This window comes from Halichoerus grypus, chromosome 12 (genome assembly GCF_964656455.1).
Source record: "Halichoerus grypus chromosome 12, mHalGry1.hap1.1, whole genome shotgun sequence".
In the NCBI taxonomy this organism is placed as follows: Eukaryota; Metazoa; Chordata; class Mammalia; order Carnivora; family Phocidae; genus Halichoerus; species Halichoerus grypus.
The window spans coordinates 33,653,905-33,669,126 of NC_135723.1; positions in this window are offsets into that span (position 1 = coordinate 33,653,905).

Sequence of the window (15,222 nt, forward strand, 5' to 3'; positions counted from 1 at the left end):
AATTCTACTTGAGGCATGCAAACAAAAACCAGAATAGACAAGTGAAATATGTATTATGCCAGATGATGATAAATGCTATTGAGGAAAATAAGGAAGAAAGGCAGATAAAGGGATTCAGGTGATGTAGTGGGTAAAGCACTATTTTAAAAAGAGTATCAGGGGAAGTTTCACTGTGAAAGTATCTTTTCAGCAAAGACCTGAGAGAAGGAGCATTTCAGACTAAGACAGGACCAAGTTTCAACAACTTGTTGGGTGTGCTTACTATGCTCAAGAAATGGCAGGGAAACACTGGCTGCAAAAGATTTCAGGGGGAGTATTATCGGAGATAAGGTCAGAGATATAATTGTGGAGCAAAATCATGTAGGATCTTGTCCACCATTGGAATGACTGGTTTTATAGTGAGATGAGAAGCTACTGGAGAATTTTGGCAGAGGGGAAACGTGATTCGTCTTGGATTTTTACTAGGGTCATTCAGCTATTGCATTGTGAATAATCTCCAGGAGAGTCAAGGTTGAGGTGGGGAGGCTGATTAGTAGATTGGAAGCAGACAAGAGAAGGCAATGACGTGCTCAGCCATAGTCTGGTGGGAATGTTGAGAAGTGCTGAGATTCTAGATTTATTTTGACAGTAAGGCTGGGAAAATGTGCTTCATATTGAATGTAAGGTGTAAGACAAAGAGAGGAATTAGAAATGACATGATAGTTTTTGCACAAGGATGGATTTACTGCTCACTGAAATGGAGAACACTGTGGAAGGGTCAGGATAGGAGAGGGTCAGTTTAAATACTCTGTTGGAGATGCCTAAAGTTATACAAGTGGAGATATTGAGTTTAGTTGGAAATATGGGTCTGAAGTTTGAGTAGAGATGTGAAAAGGACATACACTTGAGAATCATCAATGTATAGTAAGTATATAGAAGCCATTACCTTGGATACTATCATCAGGAGTAGGTAGGGTAGATATAAGTTTTGCAGACCGAGCCCCAGGTCACTCTAAGAATGGATGTAACACAAGGAACTACGAAATGAGGCCATGATGAAATTATGTAGGAAAAAATCAGAACAATGAGACCATGGTGAAATTTCAAGTTACATAGGAAAATGTCAGGACTCTACAAGGCAAATTACAAAAGCGATTCAAAGAAGTGAGGATGATCAATTTTGTCACATGTTGCTGAGTCAAGAAGACAGAAAATTAAGCATTCCTTCAGTAATGTAGTGCTCACCTGCTGCCTTAACTAGAGACATTGTGGTGAAGTGGATGGGTCAAAAAACAGTAAAATACATGGAGAATTTTACACAGACATTTTATGATTCTTAAAAATATCCTTATGGATAATAGCACTGTGTGATAAATGTGTTTTTATAGCTAAACAACTATACCCAGAGAGTAATAAAACTTAGATTAATTCCAAACTGGAGAGAGGGTTGTAGAGATTGGTTATGAGGCTTTGTATTTGTACTCTGTCATATAAACTCTCATAAAACATGGACAAAATCATGGAACAATATGTACCAAAGAGGAGAAAAACACAAACCCAAGAGGACTAGCAAATGTAGTGAATGGCAAAATACAATGTGAAAAAACTTTTAAAGCATAAAATAGGGCAAAATTTAAAGGTTAAATTTAGCATGAATAGATGTCAGATCCTACATTTATTTTCAATTTAAAAATTTTATATACATAGAGCCTAATTCCAATTCATCAATAATATGAAGGGCATAGTAGACTATAAACGCCATATAACCAAATGACGGGGAAAGTCTGGTGAAAACGTTTTGAAGTATTAGGTTGTATTAAAGGAATTATACAGAATTGGAAAAAAGGGTTCTTTTAGAGCTTGGAAAAAAAATACACCACTTGTGGAAAACTAAGTGTTATTCTGGGCCACAATTTAAGAGAGATATTGGCAAACTGAAGTGTGCCCAAAAATGGCAGGTTTCACTAATTAAGAGACCAAATCAATCTTATGTTTTTACACTCACAAATAACATGAGTTTTGTGAATTAACAAAAATTAACTGACAAAAATCCATTTTTGGATATTTCAGGGGAATGTTGAATTACGTGGCTTACTTCATTACTTCAACGTATCTCAGACCATATGACAGGCAATATTTACCAGACTGTTCCAGGAGGAAGATAGACTATATTGAGTTTCCAAAAATAATAATGTCAGAAACATTTATCCTCCCCGGGATCATCTCATAGAAGTAATGTTCTATAGAACAGAACCTGGTAGATGCCATGTGAAAAACAAAGACTAATATGCGTTTTCCAAAGAAAAGAACACTTGGGGAGGAAAGAAGAGAATTAACCTTCCTAACGTTAGATATCCAGATAGCAGCATGGAGCTGTGTTTGTGGAAGGTCATCTCTATTTTCTTTTGGGCGGAGAGGGTACACACTACACAAAGGTAGGTTTTGATTCAACATGAAGAAAACCTTGACAAATTGTTTGTATAAAGTTGTAAAATTTCCATCACTGAAATATTCAAGAACTTTTGCACATTTGGTTGAGTAAAATGTTAAGGATTCTCAGAATAGGTTTACTAGAATTTTGTTTCTGAACAATGACCTATTCAATTATCCTCTAGGATAATTTCCAAATTTCAGGTGGCTGACTTATAGTGCTTAGTTTAGGACTGATTTTTTTCTTCTGATAATATTCAAAATGCCTTTCCTGCTCTGGAGCATATTCTGAGCCAACCTCTTAATTTCTCACAATTAGTGAGTATGGGCCTGAACAATTTATTTTTTACTTCACTTAGTGAGTGAAACACTCTAGAAGAAAATGAAATAGAATTCTAAATATATATTAAATTCTAAAATGGATCCTTTTTAAAACATGTCACTGTGATGGATGATATTTTCAGGATTGTTTCCTTTCATTTACACAATTATTTGACAGTTGATTTTCAGCATTCAACGTCTGTTATGGCCATTGTCTGATATTTATGGAGCAATTCTCTTTATGGGATTATTCTTTCACATTTGGCTCATTGAAGTACTTTTTTGTATCTGTCTTAAATGATACATGCTTAATTAAAAACTGAAAATGTTTTAAGAAAATCTGTGAAATCTTTACACACACATGTACAAACACATATGCACATGCACGCTATATATTTTTCTGAAACACTAAGAACCAGTCCACCAGTAATATCCTTCCTGAATTCAGGGTATGGTTAAACAAAATAACTCTCAGTATAAAGAACAGGAAATTTGGTGAAGTTCATGTTCTTAATTCCCTGTGAAATTCAGCACGAAAGAAGACAATGGGATTTAAAAACTGTATTCCGATATTCTCTCTGAGTTCACCTTTATATATGCTATGTTAAAAAACATAAGAAATGATTAGAATATAGGCAGGAATTTGGAGAGGTCCCAGTTCCCAGGGCCTTTTTTTTTTTTTTCCTTAGATAGACATTTCACAGAGAAATCCCCTAAACTTTTGATTTCATTTACAGAACATGGATTTGACAGTGACATTTTTTCCCTCAGTTTCTGCCAGGACTTAGAATCCCTCTGTTATCTCTGAATAGAAATATATTCAAAGAAATTAATCCTATACAGCTTTCCCATTGAATGGAATATTTAATCACTAAAAGTACTCAGGATCATATTGCTGGATTGGGCTGTTTCCTTAGTGTGTGAAGTTGTTGTTTCCTTGCATGGTTCCCAATGAAGGCAGCAACACGGCTTCTAAACTTTACCATAATACTTTTAAACGATTCAAAAACATCATGCTTTTCAAGCATGATGCACACTAATGGGAGATATGAAGATGCTCTAGCCTTTAGGGGACTGCTTGCTATCCCAGTGTTTTAGAGACGTACATATGAATGAAACATCCAGACGCCCTCCCCAGGCTGTGTGGGGAGTTCATTGCCTCCTTATTAGTGAAATAACATTGGTGGTCATCTCAAACAGGTAGCATATTTTTCAATTTTCCCTCAAAATTTCCCCAAAAGTGTTCAGAAAGATGGTTAAACATTCTGAAGAAAAATATGTCACACCCAATTCTCTAAAAGCACAATAGAAAGAACCCAAATCTCACACATCAGTGTATGTAGCTAATGTACTTAGGGGCAAAATTGGCCTAGAGCTTATCTCTGGCTTAGCAGGACTCATGAAGAGATTTAATTCTGAATCTTTAAGTGAGTGAACTCCTGAAGAGAAAGGTGCTCTCGTTGGAAAATAGAAAAATTATTAAAAAGCAAGTGAGTGACCACTTCCATAGAGCAGTCAAGAAAAGAGTTTACTTCCCTTTGTGTCTCAGACTCAAACTACTTCAATAAGATAGGAGTTTCCTACTAAAATATGAGTTTCCCAGCCAATAAACCTGGGTCTAGAGGATTTTCAAAGGTTATCATTTCATTCCAGCAAAAATATTATCCACTGCTTCTATTAGGTAGACATTTGAAGGTGATTGTTGTATTGCTTTGGATTAAGCTATATTAAAATGGAAGCAGTGGCTGAATCGGTAGGGTTTAGAATAAACCAATATTGGAGGGATAAGCCAAAGGGTCTTTTTTTCATTTTATGCAGCTTTGTATTGGAGGGTGACCTCCCAATCCACTTTCTTAATTCCCTTCCTCTTGCACCTCACCGCCCTTCTTAAATAGCAAGATCATCTTGGCAGAAACACAAAGCAGGCAAATTGGAAATATACAAAATACATGTGTGTGTACATGTGAGTGTGTATGCCACTGTGTGTTCTTAATGAATATAGTCTTTAGTTGTAGACCTTTATCTTTGTTCAAAAGGTGTTCAAAATCATGTTTTTCAAAACATATTCACTTATTGAAACAATCAACCTCAAGAAAGATTTCCTTTCCACCATGCTCAAAATTGTCGGTTTCTTCTATTTGTGGGAGATTATAAAATAGTTGATAATGTAAATTGGTTATGTAGCTGTTTAAAACAAATTCCTACCTTCCTCAATTCTATTGAAAGTATTTACTTTGTAATTAACTGGATGATAGTCTGGCAATATGAAACATAATCCAATAATTTTATTTTGTATTCTATGTACAAAATGCTTTTCTTTTTTTTAATTATAGTGTGGCTAAGTAAATTGCACTATCGTACATGCAAAGCAGCTTTTTTAGGTTATTCAATAAATTACTTGGACTGTAGTTCAATGCAATAATATTTTTTTCAATAAAATGCTTAATGGTATAAGAGTATTAGTCATGCATTTCTAACAAAAACATACCAAAATATAAAAATGAAATCAAAAGCAAAATGGTATGGAAATATTCTGTATTTTACACTACTGAATTTAAAATGCATTTAACGTTTTATTTATTATTGTATATATTTATATTATATATTTAAAGGCTGGGATTTCTTAGACTATTTCTTAAAATTTTAGTGTTATAAAATAAAGCTGTTTCCTCAAACTAAAAATAAATATGATTTTAAAAGTTCTATAGATGTATTCTTTGTTGAAACCTATTATACAAATACTATGTGAAGTCCTTCTGTTTCTTGTAGCTTCAAAAACAAGCAGTACTTTGAAATGCTCTAACAAAGTTTAGTTTCTGGACTGTATTCTCTAAGTGATAAGACAGACATGATGGTATGTTTCACATTTATAATAATTTTAGTGTAAACTCTGAAAATACTTTAATTAATAACCCAAATAAGCTCTTGTTCCAGAAGGACTCAACTCACTAGGAAATCTCTTTAATCAAGCATGACCAATAGGGTGGGAATATTATTTAACTGTTTCTCCTTACTTTATTTTCTTTATCTTTGCCCTCATCTGCTGGATCTTAGTAGGATACCATGGATTGTTTCATTCGTTATCAAGACATTCTCGTAAACACTTGTCCTTTATCATTAGTTACTTATTGTTTGTAGGCAAACAGATTTCTTCCACATTTCCAAGCCTTCAAGAAAGTAAAGAAAATTTATTGTAGAAATAGCTAATTAAGGAAATAACTGGGATATGATTTTTCCCTCCTTAAATTACTCATTCCTTGAGTAGTTAGGCGGATTGTTCAACATTGACCAAGACAAAGGCAAAACCAAATGATGAGCGGAAAAAGTGATGAGGTAATCATTTTGGGTCATTTTTTCATCTGGACATTTATCCTTATTATATCCTTATCTCATGAACTAACACTGACTACGAAACTCTCAATTTATGACAATGAATTGAAATCATCCAGTCAAGGTTCAAAGTTCCTTTAACTTGACTATATTTAGGCACCTGGGTGGCTCAGTTGATAAAGCATCTGCCTTCAGCTCCGGTCATGATCTCAGGGTTCTGGGATTGAGCCCCGTATGGGGCTCCCTGCTCATCAGGTAATCTGCTTCTCCTTCTCCCTCTGCCTCTCCTCCCTGCTCATGCTCTCTCTCTCTCTCTCAATTGGATAAGTAAAATCTATTAAAAAAATAATTTGACCTAACCATAATCTTGATTTAAGTATACAAGTAAATTTTAGGATTGTACAAATTCCATAGAACCTATTGACTTCCATTATTCCAATCCAAAGCCAATAATGTTGACAGAACTGAAGCCTCAGTGTGCTAAATAGTTGAAGTAAAGTAATATTAGAAAGTTTGCCATAAATGAATTTTAAGAAATGAGCTCAAATATATTATATTTCAAGTATTGAGGACCTGAAACAAAGATATATATCATAATCTAACCAGCCAGGACATTCCTGAGGAAGGTTCCTTTCAATCTATTCTCAACTGTATTTATTACTCTTCCTATTTGAAAGAATTTCTTCATTTGACTGTAGGATACTATGCACTTTGATTTTCCTTGAGTCTGTTTTTTTCTTTGCAACTTTTTCCCCCCAGAGCTTCCTTAGGCTACCAACATTTAAATGTTGGAGTAGCCCAAGGGCTTAATTCTTAGACATTTTCTTCTCTCTATTACACATACTATGTGATCTTTAGTATCAGGCCTTTAAGAACCTTTTATACCCTGATTATTCTCAACTTTATATCTTCAGGTATGATCTTCCCTTAATTTCTGCATTTATTTATTTGATGACTCACTCAAAACCTCCTTTGAATGTTTACTAGTCATCAGGAACTCGGTGTCCAAAAAGGATCTCTTCGCTTCCTCAAATCCTTTCCTTCCTCAGCATCTCAGTTAAGAGCTCTATCAGTCTCCCAAGAGCTCATGTTAAATTCTTGAGCATCCTCTTGGATCTCTCTCTCACACACCCCACATCCTTATCACCAACTTATCAGCATGTCCTGCCAGTTTCACCTATATGATATATCCCCAAACTGACCTCATCATGTCCATTGCTACCTTCTCAGTACATTCCATCTTCTCTCACCTGTGATACAGCAACAGCCTCCTACCTGGTCTCCCTGGATCTCCTGTTTCTAGGGCCCAATCCACAGAGGGGAGACAGAGTGCTATCCTGAAGAGAAAAATCTCTTAAATAGTTTCACATTATTCTTAGAATAAAATCCGATGTTCTGATAACAGCTTTTAAGATCCAATTTCATCTGACCTCTGACAATCTCTACAACTTCATCTTCTCCCAGTGCCTCTACCTGTCTCTGATCTTGCAGTTCCTCAAACAAAGCAAGCATTTCCCACGCAGAGCCTTTGCATTTGCTGTCTTCTCTGATGAGAATGCTCTTTCCTCAGCTACTCTCATAACTCCTTCCCTTTTTTCATTCAGGTGTTTTAAAAAATAACTGTTCCTCAGAGAGGACTTTCTTATCCAATCTAAAAAGAATATCTACTTTACATGGTATCTGGGTGGTTCAGTTAAGCTTCTGACTCTTGACTTTGGCTTGGGTCATGATCTCAGGGTTGTGGGATCAAGCCCCATGTTGGAGTCCTTGCTGGGCATGGAGCCTGCTTGGGTTTCTCTCTCTCTCTCTCCCCCTCTGTCCCTGCCCCCACCATGTGTGTGCATGCATGCGCTCTCTCTCTCTCTCTAAAAAAAAAAAAAAAAGAATATCTACTTTACTATTCAAACCATTCACTTTGAATTGTTTCTTACATTCTTACAATTAATACTATACTATTCTATTATGTATTTACTTTCTGTTTTTGTTTATACATTTTAAAATTTCATCTTAAAAGAAATAAAATTTTGAAAGGAGACATTTTATGGGAGAAGGATTTTTTCTTCTTTTGTTCAATACATTTTGTTGTTTGTTTCTGAGACTCATCTGGGAACATACTAGGTGCTCAATAAAAAAAAAAATTTGAGTAATATAATGAATGCAGAACTTGAAGAAGATTCTTAGCTTTCTGGTTGATTTGAGGCAATGTTATTTTACTGAGTACCAGTGTGCCAAGTTTGATGCAATTTATTAAACAGATTATAATTTCAAAATTAAAGCCTATAGTTTCAACCAAAGGGTAAATGTGAAAAAAAAAAAAAAATGAACCTTCTTGATTAATTGATAAAATACTTGTTAAACTTAAGAGGTTGTTTTTTGTTATTTTAATTTTTAAATTATCCATAGGTCATGATGTATTTCCTTAAAGACATGAAATTTACAGTCATGCATAAAGTGTTAAAACATTCTTTTAAATTTCACATTGATTTGTAAAAGTGCTTATCATATAACTTCTATAAATTCAGGGATTATGTTTGATCCTGTCAAGGACCGTACTACTAATATCATTTGGGTGCGTATTTCTACTTCCCCATACATAATGTTCCTCCTGCTCTCTACATGTGGTAGGGCAAGGTGGAAATTCTCTGGAGAGTGACTTACTCATTCAACTAATATGTATAAAGTAGTCACTAGATGCAAGACATAGATATAGAAATATAGAAACAGACAAAAAGCTCTGTTCTTATGGAGCTTACATTTTAGTGGAGAGAGCAAACAAAATAAAAAAGCAAACCATGTGTTAGGGTAAATAATACTCAGTGCTAAAGAAGTTAATGGCCCTCTGTGCAAAATGGAAGAGCCTGTATTTGTACCTAGGTCTCTGTCTTGTTCCCAAAACCACGTTTGTTCTATTTCATGAAGCAGTATAAGATAGAAATTACTGTCCGGTTAATTAAAGATAATTGCCTGTTTGGTTAGTTCCTTCAAAGAAGGATGATGCTGTGTTGAGAAAAAACCATCTCTTTTCAATGGGTTTCAGAGAATCTTTCTAAATTTACCAAGTGTCACTCATGTTAAGCATATCTTGACTTTGAGACTGGAGTCTTGTGACTACACCAGTGCAGAATCTGTTGCTACTGAATAATTTAAAATGTGATGGATATGCATAGGAGAGAGAATAATGACACATGGCCTGATGACATATTTACATAGATATATAGTTGTAGTTAGATTCCTACTGCTATTGTCAACAATCCGTGTCCAGAAGGAGGACAAAAAATCTGATTTCAGAGGAAGACAGGTGAAGTTGTCTTTTGAGATCTGGGTTTTAGAAAAGCAGTTTTGTATGAGGCAAACTTCTAGCTTTTGGCAAACTCTCCAGAGAAATTTCATTTCATTAAGAGGATAGGCGCTCCAGGTTTGTTGCTATTCATTTTAACTAGCTGATGTATTATTAAGGCATGACTGTTTCTTACGTCTTTGATGTGCAGCCCCTTCTCTTTCATATCTGATAGCCAGCAACCCTTTAGTCAGCTTTTTTTTTTTTTAAGATTTCTTTCTTTATTTTTAGAGAGAAAGAGTGGTAGGGGTGGGGGCAGAGGGAGAGGGAGAGAGAGAGAGAATCTTAAGCAAGCTCCATGCCCAGTGCAGAGCCTGAGGCAGGGCTCAATCTCACAACCCTGAGATCATGACCTGAGCTGAAATCAAGAGTCAGATGTTTAACCGACTGAGCCACCCAGGCGCCCCAAGGAATTTATTATCAATAAACTCCAGCTGATAAATCAGACTATTTGGCATCCTTGTTACACAGGCAAAGGTGTTTTTTGGGTCCATAACCAGTGTTTCTCCTTGCAAGGTCGTACTTTTGAATTACAACACCAGCCTTGGTTTCTTTGTTTCAAATTAAGCTGTCCCACCTTGATGGCAGCGAGGGGTTGGTTCTGTCACTACTGATAGAGATGTTTCAGTGCTTTGGACTGAGTTCTGGCATGTCCTTGAAGCATGAGACTACCCACCCTGGGCATGCCTCTTCTCCTTCTGTTTCTTAGATATTCTGCCCTCATCAATTTTCCTCACATGCCAATCCTGTCAGAGTTGAGTTTTCACAATCATTGTGTCAAATTCGAAGAAGCAAATGCATCCGGAACCCTGACCAGTGGGGATTTAATCTGCCTGCTGAGGTTGTGGGGGTTGCATTTGCATTAGAATTCAGTAACCGGCTGTGACAGGGAGAAAAATTCTCAAAGATTGAGTGTTTGGGACCATGTGTTTACTTTGTCCACTTGGGTCTTGATGTGGGATCCTGTGCTGGGGAGAGTGTCATTAAGAAGCAGTGAGCTCAGGTGCCAATTTGAGGGACCGGTCATTAATCAAGATTTTAGAGTGAAGGACATTTAAATATTTTCATGAGGTAGCTAATTCACATTTGCCGGTGTTACTCATGTTTCCTCAATAAAGATGTGCAGATAGATAGTAGGAAAGAGCATAGCAACGATAGCCAACCAGCAGGTTAAAAGACAATAGTCACAATCTATTTATCCCCCCAAGACCCACAAGAATGATAAAAACGTTACTTGGCTATACTAAGATTGTCAAGCTCTAGAATAATGGCATAACTCGTGATCTTGTATCCTACTTTTTTTTTTTTTTTGACCTACTGTTAAAACTCTTTCATGCTACGTTGTTTCTTAATCAGCATTTTAAATTGCACAGAAAATTGCATGGAGTGAATATACCATAACTTACACAACCATCCCCCATTTTACTGTTATTTAGACTCTCCCCCAGCATTTTGCTAATATAAATGATGTTTCAATGAACATTTTCATAGATGTAGTTTTTCTCTTATCATTACCTATATAAGTTCAGTTCTTGGAAATGGGGATTAAAGCACACATATATTACTGTTTGTTTGTTTGTTTGTTTGTTTGTTTTACACTACCTAATTGCATTCCAGTGAGTTTTATCAAGGACTGAAATATATTAAAATTTTTGACAATAATGTGCTGTAATTTATTCAATTCTTTTTTCTTCTGCCAATTATTATTATATGGTAACTTAAGATAAAAAGATGTTGGTGTGTTGTTTTTTCCTTATAAATTTTTATTTTTATTTTATTTTTGTTTGTTTATTCCAGTTTTATTGAGATATAAATGACTTATAGTAGCATATAAGCTTACGGTGTACAGCATGATGATTTAACTTACATATATTATGAAATGAATACCACAATAAGTTTAGTCAACATTCAGCATCTTGGGCGCCTGGGTGGCTCAGTCGTTGGGCGTCTGCCTTCGGCTCAGGTCATGATCCCAGCGTCCTGGGATTGAGTCCCACATCGGGCTCCCTGCTCCGCGGGAAGCCTGCTTCTCCCTCTCCCACTCCCCCTGCTTGTATTCCTGCTCTCACTATGTCTCTCTCTGTCAAATAAATAAATAAAATTAAAAAAAAAAAAAAAAAAATTCAGCATCTTGTGTAGATATATTAAAAAAAAAGTGTTTTTTCCTTATGATGAGAACTCTTTGGATTTACTCTCTCAACTTCCATGTACATCATATAACAGGGGTAAATATAGTCATCCTGTTGTACATTATATCCCTAGTATGTATTTATCTTATAACTGAAAACTGGTACCTTTTGCCCATCTAATTCCTCATCCTCCCACCTCTGACATCTGGGAACCACTAGTCTGATCTCTTTTTTTATGAATTTGGCTTTTCTTTTTCTTTCTTTCTATTTTTTTTTTTAAAGATTCCACATGAAAATGAGATCATACAGTATTTGTCTTTGTCTAAATTATTACACTTAGCATAATACCTTCTAGGTGCTTCCATGTTGTTACAAATGGCAAGATTTCCCTTTTTTTATGACTGAATGGTATTCTGATATATATATGTATACATATACATATACATATATATATATATCACATTTTCTTCATTCATTCATCCACCGATGGGTACTTAGGTTATTTCCATGTCTTGGCCACTCTGTAAGTAATGCTGTAATAAACATGGTGGTACAGGTATTTCTTTGACATAGTGTTTTCACTTCCTTCAGATATATTCCCAGAATTGGAATTGCTGTATCATATGGTAGTTCTATTTTTAACTTTTTGAGGAATCTCCCTCCTGTTTTCCACAGTGTCTGTACCAATTTATGATCCAAATAATAGTGCACAAGGGTCTCTTTTTCTCCATATCCACACCAGCATTTGTTATCTCTTGTCTTTTTAATGATGGCCATTCTACCACGTATGAGGTGGTATCTCGTTATGCTTTTGATTTGCATTTCCCTACTGATTAGTGATGTTGAACATCTTTTCATGTGCCTATTGGTCACTAGTATATCTTCTGTGGAACAACGTCTAATGGGGTCCTTTGCATATTTTCAGTTGGGTTAATTTGTTTTTTGCTATCGAGTTGTATGAGTTCTATTTCTATTTTCTATATTAACCCCTTATTAGGTACATGGCTTGTAAATATTTTCTTCCCCATTCCATAGGTTGTCTTTTTATTTTGTTGATGGTTTCATTTGCTGTGCAGAAGCTTTTTAGTTTCACTTAGCCCCACTTATTTATGTTTTATTTTGTTGCTTGTGGCTGAGGAGTCATATCCAAAAAATCATTGCCAAAATTCAAGTCGAGGAGCTCTTTTCCTGTTTCCTTTTAAGAGCTTTATAATTTTCCAGTCTTACATTAGAGTTTTTAAACCATTTTGAATTAAATTTTTGTGAATGGTTTAAGGGGAATAGTTTCATTCTTTTACATGAGACTATCCAGTATTCCCAGCACCATGTATTGAAGAGATGTCTTTTCTCCACTGGGTGGGTGTTCTTGGCTCCCTTGTCAAATATTAGCTGACCATTAATTAGCTGCCCATGGTTTAGTTTCTGAACTTTTGACTCTGTGCCATCGGTCTATGTGTTTTTATGCCATTACCATACTGTTTTGATTACTGTAGCAGTATAATATAGCTTGAAATCAGTACGTGTGATTCCTCCTGATTTCTTCTTTCTCACACTTGCTTTGGCTATTCAGGGTCTTTTGTGGATCCATGTAAATTTTAGGACTTTTTTCTCCTGCTGTTAAAAAAGGCCAATTAAAATCTTGATAAAATTGAATTGAATCTATAGAAGCCTTTGTGTAATATGGACATTTTAACAACATGAATTCTTCTAATCCATGAACACCTTTCCATTCATTTGTGTTTTCTTCGATTTCTTTCATCAATGTCTATGGTTTTCAGTAGAGAGATCTTTCACCTGCTTGGTTAAATTTATCCCAAGTATTTTTTTTTATTCTAAGTATTAAATTCTAAGTATTCTATTGTTTTTAATGCTACTACAAATGTGATCATTTATTTCTTTTTCAGATAATTCATTGTTGGTGGATAGAAACACAGCTGATTTTTGTATGCTGATTTTGTATCCTGCAATTTGACTGATCTGTTGATTAGATCTGACAGTTTTTTGATGGGATCAGAACTTGAAGGCCAGCCCGGAGCAACCTCACAGGTGTTTCCAGTCAGGCTTTCTGGTCAGGAGAGGCTGGGAGCTACTCAGTTGCAGGCCAGGCTAGGCTTCCGCTCCCCAGCCAAGTTGAGGCCAGAGCAGTTTCCAAGCCCAGCAAGCCTTTTGGATTGTGGTCTTGACTCAAGCTGACCCAGTCTTCACGTTCCCTGGCCACCTGATGCCACTGAATTTGCTCTGTGGATGATCAGCTCTGCTTGCCACACCCTCTGCTCAAGCACTGCTGGGCTATGCAGCTTTCAGCTGTTGCCCATCAGGCTTTCTGGTCAGGAGGGGCCAGAAACTACCCTCAGCAGTGGGCCAAACTATAACTCGGCAACACTGCCTGGGCAGGGGAACAGCTGACAAGGCTCCAGGGCTGGCAAAGTTCTTTGTCTGAAGACCTAACTCAGGCAAACTTCTCCCACCACTTCTCCTGGTCAGATTGCACCATCGTCTTGGCTCTGCAGATGAGAAGCTGCCGGTTGGGAATCCTACTTGGGCACTGCAGGTAGGAACCCAGTCTGCCAAAATCTGAGTGCTGGTTGTTGCAAGTCCCTCCCCCACTTCTCCATCCCAACCACATGCCCTATGGTCAAGTCCCACAGATTTTCCTGCAGTCCCCATGGGGTGAGACCAGAGTGGGTATTCCCAAGAAGCAACCCACAATGTGGGGGCCAGGAGCTGAATATCTATCCTATGCTCTCCTTCTCCACTGGAGAAACCATAGGCTTAGGGGAGACCCGTGCTTGGTACTCTTGCCTGGAGGAGAGGCAGTCGAATCAGCCTGTAGCTCTTCCTCTTACCCTTCTAATGCAGTTTGTCTCGGTCTTGGTGGTGCAGGGGGTGCTTCATCCTCACCTCTATGTTCTAGGGTTCTCTTAGTGGTGTGTTGTGCATGAATAGTTCTTCTGATGGGGAGCAAAGTCAGGAACGACCTATGTTGCCATCTTGGTGATGTCATTTCCCTCATATTTTTTTTTTAAATTCTCCTAACTATAGTCAACTATAATTGACTGACTAGGAATCAAATATCCTCTAGGATCTTGTCTCTTGCCATTGTATTCCTCATATTCTTGCAAATTATTGAACTTGAGGAGGTAGTAGGAATCTCTGAATTTGTAGCTGGTCAGATGTAAAAATGGGCTAGGGACCCCGGGACTGGGGTCTGAAGGGAGGGCAATGTTGGGGAGGTCTGTGCCCTTCATCTGTGATGTCTTTCACCATTTTAGGTGGTTGGTGTCAAAAGTCTTTGCAATATCTCATAGTTATTATGAGAATTAAATGGTTCAGTATATGTAAAAATGCTTCCAATAGTAACCGGTATGCAATAAATGCTCCGCAAGTGTTAGCTATTACAATTATTAAAGGCTCACATTCTTCGTGACTGATAAATATACTAGCAAGAATAATAACCACGAGTTTTTGTTTACATACTATGTTTTATTTAACCCGTAGCTTATTTTATAAGATGCTTTTATAAGATTATTCTCTCAAATTGTTTGTTTAAAGAAATATAGTAAATGGTAAAAATAGACACACTCACAAAAGTCTATGGTTCTTACTACAATGTAATAAGCTTAAGTCTGGAAACTCCTTTTCCAGAAGAAACTATGACAGCTATAATCACTTAAAACTTAGGTCTGATGTTTTATT